At 42.4% G+C, this 17162-nt stretch overlaps 1 protein-coding gene across 10 annotated transcripts in view; it reads left to right on the forward strand.

Moving 5' to 3' along the window:
* The window catches only part of RGS6 (regulator of G protein signaling 6), a 487886-nt gene that overhangs the window by 214573 nt on the left and 256151 nt on the right, over positions 1 to 17162 (forward strand). The window contains exon 2 of one of the 10 annotated variants that reach the window (XM_036311849.1): positions 6663 to 6731. The exons of the other annotated variants lie outside the window; for them this stretch is intronic. The gene's annotated coding sequence lies outside the window, so the exon portion shown is untranslated. The remainder of the gene's footprint in view (positions 1 to 6662; positions 6732 to 17162) is intronic. 10 annotated transcript variants of the gene reach the window in all.

Here is a 17162-nt window from a genome sequence, read left to right on the forward strand (position 1 = left end):
AGAAGTGCATGCCCTTCCTTGAGAGCATTTGCCAAGTAGGTAGGCATTGGGTCATTTTGTTTATTAAGCTCTAACTCTTCCAGTTGATTGTAAGTTCCATCAGAGCAGGACTGAGTTTGTTTATAACTCTCATAGCACCGTGGCTCAATTACCCACGATTAATGGGTGTTTTATCTAATGTGCTTCCAGTGCAACCTCATGATAGTGAATCTGGAGACTATATTTTTAAAATTCTTATTAGAATTATTGGGGTGACATTGGTAAATGACATTCTATAAGTTTCAGGTATGCAACTGGATAATGCAATGTCTGTTCTACTCCACTGTGCACTCACTACTCCAAGTCTAGTCTGGATCTGGAGACTTTAAATGGTTAATTTCCTGGTTGTGGATGTAGCAACACCACCTTGTTCACCCTTTTGGAGTTCTTTCACATCTTCACAGTGGCTCTGGCAAGTAGATTAATTAGGTTGTGTCCTAATCTCTGTTCATAGCCATCTCAAACAAATCCTTCAGAGGAGGGAGTAAGGTAAAAAGAAAAAGGAGGCCATCGCTGTACAGGTGAGGACAATGCATCTCAGAGAGGCTAACTGAGCTGGCAGCACAGCAAGAACTCTTCCTGGTTTGTATGACTCTAAGCTTTGTTGTCTTTCTACCCCCACTGTCTTTCTACCCCAACCAGGCTGGCTGTATCAGGAGAAGGTACTGGAGATTCCCCTTTCACTTTCCAGCAAAAAGACAACGAGATTTGGAACCTTTTCTTAGCATTAATACCTTGCCAATATCTAGACCTCCTTTTCCTGTTAATCCTTTAAAACCTATAGTTTGCCTGTCTTTGCTCTTAGAGGCTGTGTTTGGTGTAAGTGCCAGAGTGAATAAAAGGCAATAAAATAAATAAATACTCGGTAATAAAAGGCATCTCATGACAGAATATCATTTTCTTTCTCTCATTCATTCTCTCAGGTTTACTTTACCCTCTGCACTGTGGGAGACTAAGCTGGACCTGGTTCTTACTGCCTTCGAGTTAAATTGGCTTGAATATGAGGCATTGTCTTGTTAGTCTTGTTCACTTGATAGACCTTCGCAGGAGTTAAGCACAGACTGAAGTATTTATTAGTGTAAGGACCCAACACTTGGTCTCAGATTCCATGTGGCCACCGTGGCAATCCTTGGCTGCTGTTTGCACTTCTGCCTGAACTCTGATGTGGTAAAAGATCAGGCCTTGGAAATACTCCATTAGTAACAATCCCTCTAACACAAGTCCACACCCTTTCCCCATAGACAGTGCACCAGGACTGAGCCTTTTGTGTTGGCCTGTTTGATGTGGCTAACTTCACAATAAATGCTTGCCCTGGCCTGTGTGACTCAGTTGGTTGGGCATTGTCCTGTTAGAGACAATAGGTTGCTGGTTAGATTCCCAGTCAGGGCATGTGCCTGGGTTGTGGGTTCAATCCCCAGTAGGGGGCGTGCAGAAGGCAGCTAATCTATGTTTCCATCACAACAATGTTTCTCTCTCCCTCTCTCTCTCTCTCTCTCTCTCTCTCTCTCTCTCTCTCTCAAAATCAATTTAAAAAATATCTTTTTAAAAAAAGAATAAATGCTTATTCTCCGAGGCAGTGCAGCAGGTACAAATCCTGGGCGACTGAATGCTGCACACAAGGTTGTGTTCTTAATTTCACTAGCAGTGAGGATTCAGGTAAGGTTTTTAAGCAGGAGAGTGACATACTATATGTAACTGTTTGACATATATATTTTGGGGAACAAAAGTGAGGTTGGGGGTGGGGGCTGAGAGGTGATAGGCTGGGTGACCTAGTAGGAAGAGTGTTTTGGTAGTAGAGACATGGGGTGGGAGGGATGGCATGAACCAGAGGAGAAATTGTGAGAAAACAAAAGGGAGGACAGACGGGAGAGACCTTGAACTTTTGATAAGTGATGGTTGGGGTGGGGATGTTGAGAGTGGAAATAATGAAGACAACTCTTGGGTTTGTCTCTTTGTAACTGGGGCAGGAGGTGGGGTGGAGGGACAGAACCCACTGTGGACTTTTGCTGAGAGATCAAGGGAAGAGGCTGACAGATTAACCAGTTTATGGATTAATTATTAAGACACAGCAGGAGCCGGGGAGCTCCCCTCCTCACTAATTAGTCAGCTGGTAATTAGGCAGTGGCTGATTAATACTATTGCCTGCCCCCCTGTGGGGTGGGAGGAGAGGAGCTGAGCCACCCCCAGAGTTACTGGGGTGCATGAAGAAAGGGGAACCCGGAGCCTCTGCCATTATATGATGTCCTCTCCACTCCTCCCAGAAACCTGCGGGTTTTCTCTTCCCATAGCTATTCAAATGATCTTCCAAATGGAGAAAAAGCAGAAAGAGGAGAAAATGTGTGTACCGCGGAATTATCATTCTCAGTAGTGATGTTTTGCAAAAACGCCATGGCAACGTTTCTCTTCAAATACTTGGGCTTTGATTTTCATTTATTTGTCGAGTGCACGTCAAAGTTTGATTTTCTGTTTTGGAACCACAACATGGGTTCTGCCTCTCCCATCTTGGGCTTCTTTCCTCTAAGAAGTGCTTTGCTAACATGAAATGAAAGTTTCCCCAGGCCAAGGTAGCAGCTTAAAAGTAAGTGTTGGGGAGAAACTCCAACCTGAATTTGGTCAATGCTTTTGAAATCTAAATTCTCTAAGTCACTTTAATTCATGGGGTACATTCTGACCTCCTGTTGGAGCCATATGAGAGCTCAAGAAAGGATTTAAGCGGAAGGAATGTTTAGAATCCCCCTTTCTAGCCCTCTAGCCCAAACATTCTCTGATATTTTATTCAAATACCTGTGTCAGAGTGTCTGTCTGAGACTTCACTGAAGTATCTGTCTTGGCGGGAGTGCTGCATCTCCAAGGTTCCCCATCCTTCCCTAGACACACAAGCAAAACACGTTGCAAATGCAAGAAGAAAGGGCTCAGCAGAACTGTGGAAACTAAGAGTACAAGGGGGCAGCATCTGGGCTGGAGAAAGACTTTGTTTAATAGTATTTTAAAAATTAAAATTAAGTGCTAATATTTTTAAAATCAGTAATTTTTGTTTCTGGTTCTCTTGAAAAATAAAAACTGAAGACCAAAATCAGGGCCACAATTTCCACTTGGCAGCCATCAACTGAAGACGGGTTAGTGTCCTTCAGAACTCATGGCATGTGTGGGCCCCGGAGGGCCCTACCCCAGCAGGCTCTGCTCTCTCCATAGCACGAGGTCCTCAGGACTCACTGGTGAGTGATATTCTCCAGCAGCCTTCCTTGATCCCCCAGGTCAGGGTCAGCTGCCCACTAATGCTCCTGACATAGTCATAGCAACTTTTATAACTTATATGTACATGTATAATATTATGTGCAAGAATTATCTATATATATAAAACCCTAATATGCAAATAGACCAAACGGTGGAACAACTGAACAACCGAACAATCGAACAACCAGTAGCTACGATGTGCGCTGACCACCAGAGGTGCGCGCGGAACATGGCGGGCGTCGGCAGCAGGCGGCAGAGCCTGGAACATGGTGGGCATCGGCCGTGGTAGGATGGTGGAGCATGTGAGTGGGGGAACTAGACTAAGGCGGGGCACCAGTCGCTGTCATTGAGATGAAAATTCTTTGCTACTGTGTGCCATGGTCCCACCCAGCACTCACACTTGCTGCTGGTGCCAGCCCTGCTTACATCCACTGCCAGCGCCTGGCACCAGCCCCAATTGCTCAGCGCCATCAGCGGGTGCGAGTGGCAGCTGCCAGCCTCGATCACCCATCAGGGCTTCTCCACCTCCCCCTGCTCCTGAGGGGCAATTGGGGCAGCAGCTGCTGCTTATACCTGCTGATGGCGCCAGCCCTGCTTGCATGGTGCAGAGCGATTGGGGCCTGTGCTGTCAGTGCATGGGAACGGCAGTAGTGGGAGCAGGGCTGCTAGCAGACAGGGGACTGGGGTCCACGGCGGGTGGGGCCAGGCAGGGGTGTGGAGTATGGGCTGAGACCTGCCCCTGTACCCACCTCAGCTTTGCGGCCCCCAGTTCCTTTCAAGGTGCATGAATTCATGCACTGGGCCCCTAGTATGTTATATATTATATGTACATAATATAAATACTAGAGGCCTGATGCACAAATTTGTGCATGGGTGGGGTCCCTAGGCCTGGCCGGCGATCAGGGCCAATCAGGCCCAGGCCAAACGGAGCATGCTGGCTGGGGGAAAGAATGGGACACAGGAGGTTGGCCGCTGGCCCAGAGGAGGGAGCCAGCCCTTGGCCCCCCTGGGAAAGGGGCCGCATCCACAGCCACCCAGAGCCGGCATTCAAATAAATTAATTTACAAAATAAGGACAGTAGACTAAATGACTTCTAGGGTCTGTTTTAGTTGTAATATTCTCTTGCTTTGATATTTCTCTTCAACTGAGTGTGTATTCAGGGGCTCCTCCTATGACTAACACATTTTGCTGGTCTCCGTGTACAACTGAATAAGAACAGTACCCTTTGGTTCATCTCCCTCTCTTTTAGCTCATAGCAATAGAGAATGTAAGAAATGGAAGGGACCTTGGAGTTCAACCCCTGAATTTTCAGATGAGGAAACTGAGGCTAAGAGAAGATCAGTGACTTTCTCGTTGTGCATTTGTAACTCAGGCTAGAACCTGGGCTTCCAGAGGAGCGTCCTCCTGCCTGGATCTCTGGTCTGAAGGAGCCAGTGGTCAAGGTGGAGGAAAGAATAAAGTAAATGCCAGTGTCACCTGGATGGTGAAAATAAATCCTAGAGAGGTTTGGAGGAGGACAGAAGTCACTGCAGAAGCATAGCGAGGTTTAAGTTGAATCCAGTGTCCATAGCAATAGTTCTCAAACTGGGGTGCTCAGGTACATTTTGGGAGGGAGGGGATTGTGGGGGTGGGCTTTGCATTCCTTTTGAAAACAGTGAATATGCACCAATTCTGATCATCTGCTGCTGAGTTGCAGGGATTTTGTTTGTTTGTCTGAATGGCATGACACTGTCCTGGCCAGTGGTGGGCAGAAAGAAGGAGAATTGATTTGTAAATGATGTGTGTGCACTAATAGGGCCCTGTGGCAACATAATGATGTTTTGCCATAGTCTAGAGCAGTGATGGTGAACCTATGACACGTGTGTCAGAGGTGACACGTGGACTCATTTTTTTGGTTGATTTTTCTTTGTTAAGTGGCATTTAAGTATATAAAATAAATATCAAAAATATAAGTCTTTGTTTTACTATGGTTGCAAATATCAAAAAATTTCTATATGTGACACGGCACCAGAGTTAAGTTAGGGTTTTTCAAAATTCTGACATGCCGAGCTCAAAAGGTTCGCCATCACTGGTCTAGAGCTATGGCAGGGACATGTTGACACTGCAAACGGATGTAATCACAGCAGAGCACGATCGTCTACTGTATTGTTTGAATGAGTTGACTATTGCTAGTTTTGTATTTACTTTTTACATTTATTTTGGTTTCACAATTGTATAAGAACTATAAGCAGAAGCACTTTGCATGGACTTGTGTTAGTCTTATGCATATTTAAGCAACATTGCAATAAAAGTAATCTAAAACAATGCTGAAGGTTCAGGGGATTTTATCTTTGAAAGGAGTCTATGCATTATTCAAGATGGTTGTATATACTGACTCCCTTTCACATTTTCACTTAAGCTATGAGAAACTATTGGCACGAGAGAGAATTCCGGGGGCATGGGCTCTTTGGTTGTCAGAGTAAATTTCTTAGAAGGAACTTGGTGTGGGAGATGTATGTTCTTCCTTCAGTAGGTGGCTATTCCCACAGGCAATTCTAGAATCTAAGAGGTAATTCTCTTTTTTTCATTTAATGGAGTTGATCACTCCTGCCTCTTGAGACGGTTTCTTTGTTTAAATTGTTTTAATTCTTCAACGATAATTGACATTCAGTATTTTATTAGTTTCAGGTATACAGCATCGTGATTAGACATTTATATAACTTATGCAGTGATTACCCTGAGAAATCTAGTACCATCTGGCACCATACACAGTTCTTAAAATATTATTGACTGTATTTCCTATGCTGTAGTTTACATATCTGTGACTATTTATAAGTGCCAACTTGTACTTCTTAATGCCTTTACCTTTCACCCAGCCCCCCTAACCCCCTTTTGCCTGGTAATGATCAGTTTGATCTCTTCATCTAAGAGTTTGGCTCTATTATGTTTGTTCATTTATTTTGTTTTTAGCTCCCACATATAAGTGAAATCATATGGCATCTGTCTTTCTCTGTCTGACTTATTTCACTTAGCATAATGCCCTCTAGGTCTATCCATGTTGTCATAAATGATTAGATTTCATTCTTTTTTTTATATAACCAAGTAATATTTCATTGTATATATGTACCACATCTTCTTTATCCAATTGTTATTGTTAGACACTCAGGGATGCATATGTCTTTTTGAATTAGTGTTTTGGATTTCTTCTAAGAGGTAATTCTGACTATTGTTTTGCTAACTCTAGAACCTAATCCTTTGTAAAATGTTATGAAGTACAAGGTCTGAGAGGCGAAACGGTGTACCTTCTGTCTAACATGGTGTAAACTACAGGTCTGCAAACTGTGTAGCTCTTGGCCTACAAACTTTTTATAACGTTTTATGGAAACTTAGCCACACCCATTTGTTTACAGGTTGCCTGTGGCTGTCATAGAGACATAATGGTCCTCAAAGCCTGAAGTCTTCACTGTCTCGGGCCCCTGGTATGTGCCTTCTAAAAACAGTCATTTCTGCACTGTGCTTTCAGCTGATGCACATTTCAGTTATTTGATTCTCTAAAGTGATTTAATTAATTGGTTCTTTTTTTACAATTAGGAAATTCTAAATGGCTGTTGCTTTGTGTAAGATTCTTTGATTTCTCTAATGAGTGAATCTAGCCTATTCTCAACATTGATTGCTGCTTTCTTAAAATAGTTAGGAAATTGGAGGCTGGTGAGACACCGCTTTAATCACTGACACGTACCTGGTGGAGCTGGCCCGAGGCTGAGCTGTGAATCAGATGCTTGTTTCCAGCTGCCAGCCCTCTCTTCTGAGTCTCTGCCTTCCCATGCCTTGCTCTCACTGTCTTTGGGAGGTTGTGCCCTTTGACTCTTTCTTGCCTCAGCCACATCAACAAAGGCTCTGATACCTCACTTTTATCTCCATTTAAATGCATGTAGAAATTCACTTCTAAATTTCCTGCCAAAGTAATGGCACTTGAGGCTTTTCATCTCTACTGTGAAATAAGAAGCTTTGGCCTCTCCTAAAGATTTGACCACTTTATGCCCAGCCAGCATGACTGAGTGGCTGAGTGTTGACCCATGAACCAGTGGGTCATGGTTGATTTCCCAGTCAGGGCACATGTCTGCGTAGTGGGCTCGGTCCCCAGTAGGGGGCGTGCAGGAGGCAATCAATGATTCTCTCTCATTGATGTTTCCATCTCTCTCCCTTTCTCTCTGAAATCAATAAAAATATACTTTAGAAAAAGGTTTGATACTTAGAGGTGTTGGGGGAGATGAGGAAGGTAGAAGAAGCTCAAGGTGGGAGGCTGGGGACAGGGATTTCCCTGGAAATGGAGCAAATACCCCTGTATGGTTCAGGGATTCTAATCCTGTGAAGATTAGGGCCTATGCCTCCCTCATCTCAATAGCCCTAAATCTTCAAGGGTATATAAGACTTTAAAAACAGTTTTTCTCAGTATGCTTGACTTACTTAAGACTAACATTAAAAAGCAGAACACTTGGATGCTGTTTGGGACCCTTGACTAGAGATGACTCCATACTTAGAGATGCCAAGGGAAGCTGTCAAAGGACTAGGGGATATGGTATGACTAAGGGATAGTTCCTACAAGAATATGTTTACTGCTGAGTGTACTTTGCTGAAGGGAGGAAGGAAGGAAAGAAATTGTTGATGGGAGCAACTGAAAAGACACTAGAGCTTTATTACCAACTTGTGTCATTCCTGACCATGCTGGCACTGCTCACCCTTCACCTCTAGGATTAGGTTGGCCCCAGTGGGCACCCCTGGCAGATCAATGACTTAAGAACTGGTACATTGGTACATTTTAACATTGGTTTAAAATCTAGACAGACTCAGGTTTAAGTTAAAGTCAAACATTGACCTCTTCCATGATAAGTATTAACAAGGTTAGCTAGCTGAGAAATGTTTAGCACTCATGCACGTCAAGTTTATCTTGTTTTTGAAGTGTGTCTATTTATACAAATTAGGGACTACTGAATACCTTTATGAAGCAAGTCATCTTCACCAACAAACCACTGGTGAGAATACCTAAACCACTGGTGAGAAAGAATGAGCCCGGGAATCGGCCCCACTGTGCCATTGAAGGAAGAGGCATATTTGTTAGCTGAGCTACAAAACCTCTTTCTTTGGAAGAGAGGTGTCTAAACAGAAAATGAGCACAAATAGTGTATTTTAGGAACATTTCCCTTGCCCTCCAAACTCTCCAGTGGGTCTGCATGGAGCCCATCCTGCAAGGAGGCTTCTCTTTGGCTCCGAGAAGCTCAGTTCTTACCCATTCTACACACACACACACACACACACACACACACACACACACATACACACACACTTTTTTTTTTTTCAGAGACTTTGGGAAGAACTTACACAACCAATCTATGCCCTGTGTTTCACAGAACATTTTAAAGCCATTGATTTTCCTGTTTCTGTAGCTGAACTCCATCAGCAAGGCCTCTTCCTCTCCCAGGAGAGGAAGCAGGACCTGGGCCCAGGTGCCCCTGCAGTGTGCTGCCTTCAGCTTCCCTGCAGTCTGGAAAAGCCATTTCTCCCCAGGGAGTGGAGCTGCAGACTCCTGGAAGGAAGGAAGGGAGGGAGGGAGGAGCAGCCATGTGCTAACAGAGGTAGTGGATAGAAGTATGTAAGGCTGCAATTGCCCATTTCTGCTTAAATGGCAAATCGGTCCCATGATACGAAGTCATTATGTAGAATGGATCCTGTTTAGAAAAAGTAGACTGTTAGTACATCACTCCATATATTGTCTCTAGTCTGGTGTATACCAGGTACATAGGCACAAATACATATTTGAGTGATAAATAATGACTGAGTTAAGACCTCAGACTCTGGAGACAGGCAAAACTGGGTCTAAATCACAGCTTTTCCAGTTAATAGTGGTTAGTGATGTATTGCTGCACAACATATTACCCTACATTTAGCAGCTTAAATTATTATCTCAGTGTTGCTGAGGGTAAGCAACCTGGGCATGGCTTCACTGGGTACCTCTGGCCCAGGTCCGTTCCCAAGGCTACCTTCATTTTAAGGCTTGGCTAGGGAGGACCCATTGTCAGCCTCCTCCTGTGGTGGTTGACAGGCCTCAGATCCTTGATGGCTTCTGGTCAGAGACATCAGTTCCTAGCCACGTGGGCCTTTCCAAAGGGCAACTCACAGCACGATAGCTGGCTCCCCCCAGAGAGAGGCATCTTAGAAAGCCCCAGATGGGAGCTGCAGTGTTTCTTTTTGCTTTGTGTTTTTTGTTTTTGGAATTTTTTGTTGTAAAAAAATACATAATATAAAATTTGCTCTTTTATCTATTTTTTAGTGTACAGTTGAGTGGCACCCAGTGCTTACATAGTGTTGGGCAACCACCAACACTATTTCCAAAACTTTATAATCACCCAAATAGAAACTCAAAGCGACAGTGTCTTTTACAACCTAATCTCAGAAGTGACCATCACTTCTGTTCTATTCCTTGGAAGTGAGTCACTAAATCCAGCCCACACTCAGGGAAGGGGATTACAGGGTGAGAATACTAGGAGGGTGGGCATCTGTGGGAGCATCCTTAACTCCATGGAAGCTATGTGACCGTGGACAGATTTCTTAACCTCGGTAAGCCTCAGTGTCATCTTTGTAAAGCAGGGATGGTATCTACCTCGTAGAACTATGCTCATATTCAAGGGGGACATCACCAAGCTTTCTGTTCATCAACATGAGATTAAATTCATGACCTTGAGCCACAAAGTTCAGTCACCTTGGACTCTAGATTATGTGTCTTCCTGCCCAGCCTCTTGGATTTTCCATGATGGTTCAGTAACTGTTACATCTTTAGACCCCTGACAGCATGAGTAGAGGCAGGACAGAAGCAGAGGCAGAACCATGGAGATCTGGAATATGGGTCATAGATATTCATAGTGTAATCTTTATGCAAATGACAGCTTCCTCTAAAGAACCAGCCTGCCCTGGACAAAGCTTAGCTCATATGTTCTCATTGAACCACCTCTGGGAACTGGCCAGCCCTCTCCCTCAGTTGCTCAAATTTACCACCAAGAAGCTATCACTGTTTTCATTATGGTTCCCTCTCTTTCTTCATGCAAATTCCCAAACATCTCTTTAATGTATCTCTTCCCTGTGAGCTGTCCTGTGCAGTGAATAAGAAACAGTTCCTCTGGAGCTCCCTGCATGGGATTATGCAGTGAGCAAGCAGACTGCTTTTAAAGCTTTTAAAAAAAATTTCCAAAATGACAATATGTATTTCTGTTCTTGTCCCTCTCAGAGATCATTCCAAAACAGATCAGGGTTTCATTCCAAACACCAGCTTCCAGGTGCATTCTGGGATCACCATACATTCCAGCTTTACCTTTACACATCTTCTGTAACCTTAGAGAAGACCACCAATTTAGATCCATAACTAACAAGCTGAAAATTAATTCAGATGAGTGTCCATTTAAATGAAAGAAGTGAATTGATATTCTGTACAAAGGTTCCCAGTGGTAAACATTTTAGAAAGACTATCAAAACTTTTGAAATAACAATAGTGTACTAATACTCAAAACCAAAAATAATTACTGAACAATGTTTTCCAAAATGTGTTCTGTGGAATAAATTGCTATTTGTTTTCCCACTGACCAAAATTAAGTTGGTAATCTCTAGTTTAATGAGAGTTTGGCGAGACAGTCATAAACTGTTTGCTGCTGGGAATACAAATGGATCTTGTCTCTTAGGAGTCAAGTTGGCTATTTCTGTCAGCATTTAAAATGTATGTACCCTTTGGGCCAGAAATTATTTTAAAAATTGATTTTAAATCATTTTTGCACATATACAAAAGGGTTTATATACAAGGACTTTCACTGCAGTACTTCTTGCAATAAGAAAAAATTAGAAACCATGCAAATGTTCAGCAGTAGTAGACCAGGTAAATCAACTATAATGTGCCTCTATTTTGGAATACTGTGCAGCAGTGTTAAAATAATGAAGTGAATTTATATGCCTACATAGGGAAAGATGGACATAGTATTTTGTTACCTGGGCATGACATGAATGAAGACTGTAGTACAGCCTAGCTCTCTCTTGTGTAATTATTCTTCATAAAGCAATTTACAGAAGTATATTGACCAAGTAAATACGGTCATTAATCATTCAGGTATTTGTATAATGGTATGCAAAAATTATAGAAACTGATTATTGTGTCCATTTTGAGGGCTCTCCTCCAAGACCTCTAAGGCATGAATCACTGGGTAATGCTTTGGGGACATAGCAATGCTAATTATGTTAAATATCCTTGAATAGCTGTCTAGTCTTATATTTATACTAGAGGCCCAATGCACAAAATTTGTGCAAGGGGCTCTGCCCTCGCAACCCCAGCTGCCTTGGCCGGCCCTCGCAGCCCTGGCTTCATCCAAAGGTCATCTGGATGGTTGTTCTGCTGTTTGATCTAATTAGCATATTAGCTCTTTATTATATAGGATTGTTCATTCAACCTATTCAAAGACTCACTTCCGCCAAACGGACCTTGTTGATTGATTGTGTTGACCGCCAACAATTTCATCAAAAAAGAGGCTAATGAAGAACCTGGAGACAGATTGTGTTATGATTTATATTGGGCCATGAAGGTCCTGTCTCTTGTCAGTGGGAGCTGGAAATAGATGCTGTGGGTAGCTGGATATGGTTGAGATTCTTTTTAATTGGCAGGCATGTTACATTTGGAAATCCTCCAGTGGAACATAAATTAATAATGACATCTCTCTCCTTTATACTTAATCAATGTTTCCCCATATGTGTTTGTCACTGTTCTCAATTTTGGAAGAGACAAGAAAAACCTCAGATGAGTACATGTGCTATAGGAGTGATGCTCTAGTCCTTTCACTGGACACACACCCACAAAATAGCCCCTTTTGAGGGCTCATGCAAGAGTAAAAGAATTCAAATTCCCTGATGGTTGGGTAGCCAAGTTCTGACGGGTGTTAGTTGGTTTCCTGTACATCAGGCAAGGGACAGGAGCATCTTCTTGACTCATTTACATCACTTTCTGAGTGGACCAGAATATCCCAAGTCAGGACCACACATAAGTACTGGACCATGTGTCCCTTTTGAAAGCCCCACCGATCAGGTCTGTAAACTAATTGTATTTTATTACCTAAGTAAAGGAGTAAAGTGGGAAGGGGTGGAGAGGAGACCAAAGCTGGTGAGACCAGCATTCCCCTGGGTTATTTTATAGTTTCTTGTGTTAATCCTAGGGGGCTTATTTATTAGGCCTGTGGTTGACTAGGTTTTTCTTGGAGGGTAAATAGTCTTACCAGCATCTTTTTGCTGCTCCTCCAATTCTTTTTTTTCTATTATCTTTTTATTGATTTCAGAGAGGAAGGGAGAGGGAAAGACAGAAACATCAACGATGAGAGGGAACCATTTATTAGCTGCCTCCTGCACACCCTCTACTGGGCATCGAGCCCACAACCTGGGCGTGTGCCCTAACTGGGAATCGAACCATGACCTCCTGATTCATACGTCAGTCACTGAGGCACGCTGGGCAGGCTGCTCCTCCACTTCTTAACACTACTCCTGCATATTCCCCATTGGAAGCTATGAAATGGGCAGGATTTAAAAAAAAAGGAAAAATGATAACAGTGAAGATGAAGGATAATGAACAAGACAAACACATTGCTGGTGGGAATATACTTAATCCTTGTTATTTGTGGATTCCGTATTTACAAATTCTATGAGTACCTCTTTGATGTTACTCTGGAAGCTTCTGAAATGGGTTCAGAGAGGCCCTGAAGCCACAATGTACCGAGGTTAGGCCACAAAGTCCTCTTTCCCATCTGGGTTGCACTCTATTATGTGCTCCAGCCAAGCAAGCCAGAGGGTCCCATGAAGCACTCCCAGTAACAGCACTATCTAATGGGGAAGCAAGCCCTTCTTCCCAAAGACATTTGTATCGCCCTCAAATTCTCATTAACAGCATCTTGAGAGTGTGTAGGGCAGACCTTTAGATTATTATCAAAACCATAGTGTATTGGCAGCTGCATGGCCTCAAGTTCAGATAGCAAACAGTTCTAGGTGAGTGTTTATTCTTAAATGTCAGCAATTTGGGGTTCAAATGGAAATTTTTCTTAACTACGCATAGTGTTGAATTTCACCCAAGCCCTACGCTTCTGCCCAACAACAACAATTAAAAAATATCTCTATCCAGGCCAGTGTTACTATGTGGTTAGAGCATCTTCACATACACTGAAGGGTTATGGGTTCGATTCCTAGTCAGGACACATAGCAGGTTGTATTCTCAAAGGAAGGTTTGATCCCTGGTCTGGGCATGGGGCACATGCGTGAGGCAACCAACTGAAGTTCCTCTGATCGATGTTTCTCACATTGATGTTTCTCTCTCTCCCTCTCCTTTCTCTCTAGAATCAGCTACTGCAGTCACCTCCCCCATATGACTTACATAAAACTCATGGATGGCCCCTTTGTTTACTAATGACAAGGCCAGACATAGGCCTTCCAAAACCCCATTCCTTGTCTCATAAATGAGGAACGTGCCCCACTGACCAATCTGGACGAAATGCCTGCTCCTTTGACTTGACCAAACTTTAGTTATATCTTCAGGCCTCCACTTACCCCTGGGGTTAAACAAGCATTAGAATCCAGAACAATCCATCCTCAAGGGCCCTTCCTGAGACTCTGCTGGCTGCAGGAGAAACCTTTCCTGCTCCACTCTCCGGTCATGCCACATGCTCCCCCCTCCCCGGCTCCTCCTAGCCGTGTTTATTCCTCCCGCTAAAAGATATGCCCTCTTTGAGATGCTTATAGATCTTATGGTCAGAGCAGTCTGCCCAGTGTACTAATATCCCTCCTATTTTGAAAAAGTCTTTTTAAAATAAAATCTTTTCTTATCTAGTTCTGAATTTGTTTTTATTTGACACTGCTCTCCCTATTTTATTAGTTAATACTGAGTATATCGAATATGACTGTAAGTCGTGGAATTGTGCCAACGAGGTAGCCGCAGGTGGTGAAGCGGCTCCTGGGTGGGATATTAGCTGGCCTGGCACTAACTATGAGCAACTTATTTCTGGGATTGCACATCGTTTTGAGATGCATTGAGCTCCTTTGGGTCGGATATAATGGGAACCTTTCACTCGGCCAGAAAATAAAACACATTGTTTAAAAAACAATCCTAGAGTTCACACTTCGCATCTAATTATCTCTGTCTCCACCTACCTTGCTTTTTTTCTCTTTGTTTTCCTCTTTCTATGCTTCTCATGTGAATATACTTTTTTACTTTGGGCAACAAGGTCACAATATTTTATAATTAGATAGACTGATAACATATTTGTTTTTGGAGGAAAGAAACATTTACTTCCTAAATGTAGAAAAGAAAAACCAAACTTTGATTCTGTGGGAAAGGTAACCAAGTCCGTGCTTCAGCAATGGAAAATTAGGCGCACTGGGGATGTGGGTCTCATTCGGTAGTGATGGCTTCTCCTAGTAAGGACCTCAGAAGGAGATGGATAAAGTCTTTTAGTTCATGGGGCTGACAGCAGACCCTTATCCCTAACAGCTTGCAGTAAGGAAAATCAAGATGTCCCCTGAGGGGTAAATGAGTGAAACCCACACCCAATGAATGCCATTAGCCATCTGTGGTGGGAATGCAACAGATTTTCCATCAGTGCGGGGTGAAGGAGTTTGAGAACACCCAAAACACCAATCAGGGTGATGTGGGAGCAATTTCATAGAAGTAGAGCTGGATGATGGTTACACTTAGCTGTAACAACCTCATTAGCTGCATCCTCACAGGACGGCTGTGTAGACAGAGGGGTGATGTCAGCTCAGAGCCGGGTTTCTCGGTGTGGTGAGAAGACCACTAGCCTGGGAATCTTCGGAGGTGTCAGAAAGTGCAGATTGGGCCATCACTGCACAAACACTGAAAAATAGGGGCTGCAGGCAAAGAATCTGCATTTTGTTTATTTACATTCAATTGAATTTTCTTCTTTATATTCTCTTTAATTTTTTTAAAACTGAAAATATGTGTGCATTATAAATAAGAGTGCAAGTACGGTGAAAAGAAAAGTAAATCCTACCTGATGCCTCTGTTTTCTACCCTGAGATAGTAATACTAGTAGCCTGGCGAGCATCCTACCTCATTCTCCACATACAAACATCTATTCAGTTATTAAAAGGTTTTCTTTCTTTTTGCTTCTGTTGTTTGTTTTTCATAAGCTGGGTTGTATCACACACATTATTTTTAAATTAAATTTTTTTCAAGTCATAATAGAAAACCCTCCAGGCTTCAAAAATGCATGTACATACACATACATGCACACACATGTATGTGTCAAGTTACTTGGAAATGCAGCTCAAAATAGATGGTAAACTCCATCTAAGGCTAAATACTGGCCAATAGCTAACAAGAACGATGACAAAAAGTTGAAAAAAACTTTGAAGAAATGTGTGTGTGTAAATTTATCAATTCTTATAAATTGTGTACTTTTCCATGGTATGAGTATGGATATATTAAGATACTAGAGGCCTGGTGCACGTATTTGTGCACTGGTTGGGGGGCATGGCCTGTGGGGATCGACCCGCTGTGGGAGCCGACCCGCTGTGGGAGCACCGCTCATCCCAGTCAGCCAAGTGGTGCTCCCACTGTGGAAGTGCACTGACCACAGGAGGGAGGTGGGGGGGAGCTCCTGCGTTGAGTGCCTGTCCCCTGGTGGTCAGTGTGCATCATAGCGACTGGTCGACTGGTTGTTCTGGTCATTCTGCTGTTCAGTAGATGGGCTATTATATATATAGATTCCAGCATTTCCCCCTCAATGAACATTCAGGTAGTTCCCTACTATTGTTGTTGTAAGTTTTATTTTGTTGACCTTACAAAGAATGCTTCTATTTGAGTGTATAGATTTGCAGAAATGGTATTTCTGGGTCAAAGTAGGCAAATTTATAAATATGGAATCCACAAATAACAAGGATTGACTATATTCCCACCAGCAATGTGTTTGTCTTGCTCATTATCCTTCATCTTCACTGTTATCATTTTTCTTTTCTTTTCTTTTCTTTTTTTTCATTGTGGTCATTTTTAAAACATTTGTGAAATTTTTGTGAAAAGTATTTCCTTGTTACTACTAGTGAGGATGAGCATATTTTCTTGTATTTATTGTACAAATGAGTATAGTCTTTTACCATTTAACTGATTATATACTTTGTCCTTTTTCCTACTAAGTGGCTTGTTTTTTCTCAACAACTTGTAGAAACTTTATATTAGGATATTCAATTATGTATATATGTTATGCAATTATAGGGTGTCCCAAAAAATGTATACACATTTTAACAGCTGATGGCTCAATTTCGAGAATGAAATGTATTTTAATAAACACTGCCTTTATAATTATTCAAAGTATGTGTACACATTTTTAAGACACCCTATATTTTCCCATTCTATTACTTGTTTTATTTTTGGTTTGAATATCTTTGCTGCATTTTTTTCCTGAGTTAATATCTTTTTTAAAAAAATTTATCTTTATTGTTGAAAGTATTGCAGATGTCCCCTTTGTTTGTTTGTTTTTTATTTTCCCATTGACACCCCCCCACCTTGCACCCGCCCCTCCCATGCCTTCATCGATCTATTGTCTGTGTCCATGGCTATGCATGTATGCATATAAATTCCCCTGTTAGTCACTCCCCACCCACCACCCACTCTCACCTTCCCTCTGAAATTTGTCAGTCTGTTCCATGTTTCTATGTCTCTGGATCTATTTTGTTCACCAGTTTATTTTGTTTATTAGATCCTACATATGAGTGAGATCATATGGTACTTATCTTTCTCTGACTGGCTTATTTTGCTTAGCATAATACTCTCCAGGTCCAGCTATACTGTTGCAAATATGCTGTATTTTTAAAAATCAAGTATGTATGTC

The sequence above is a fragment of the Myotis myotis genome, unplaced genomic scaffold (genome assembly GCF_014108235.1).
Source record: "Myotis myotis isolate mMyoMyo1 unplaced genomic scaffold, mMyoMyo1.p scaffold_m19_p_1, whole genome shotgun sequence".
Lineage (NCBI taxonomy): Eukaryota > Metazoa > Chordata > Mammalia > Chiroptera > Vespertilionidae > Myotis > Myotis myotis.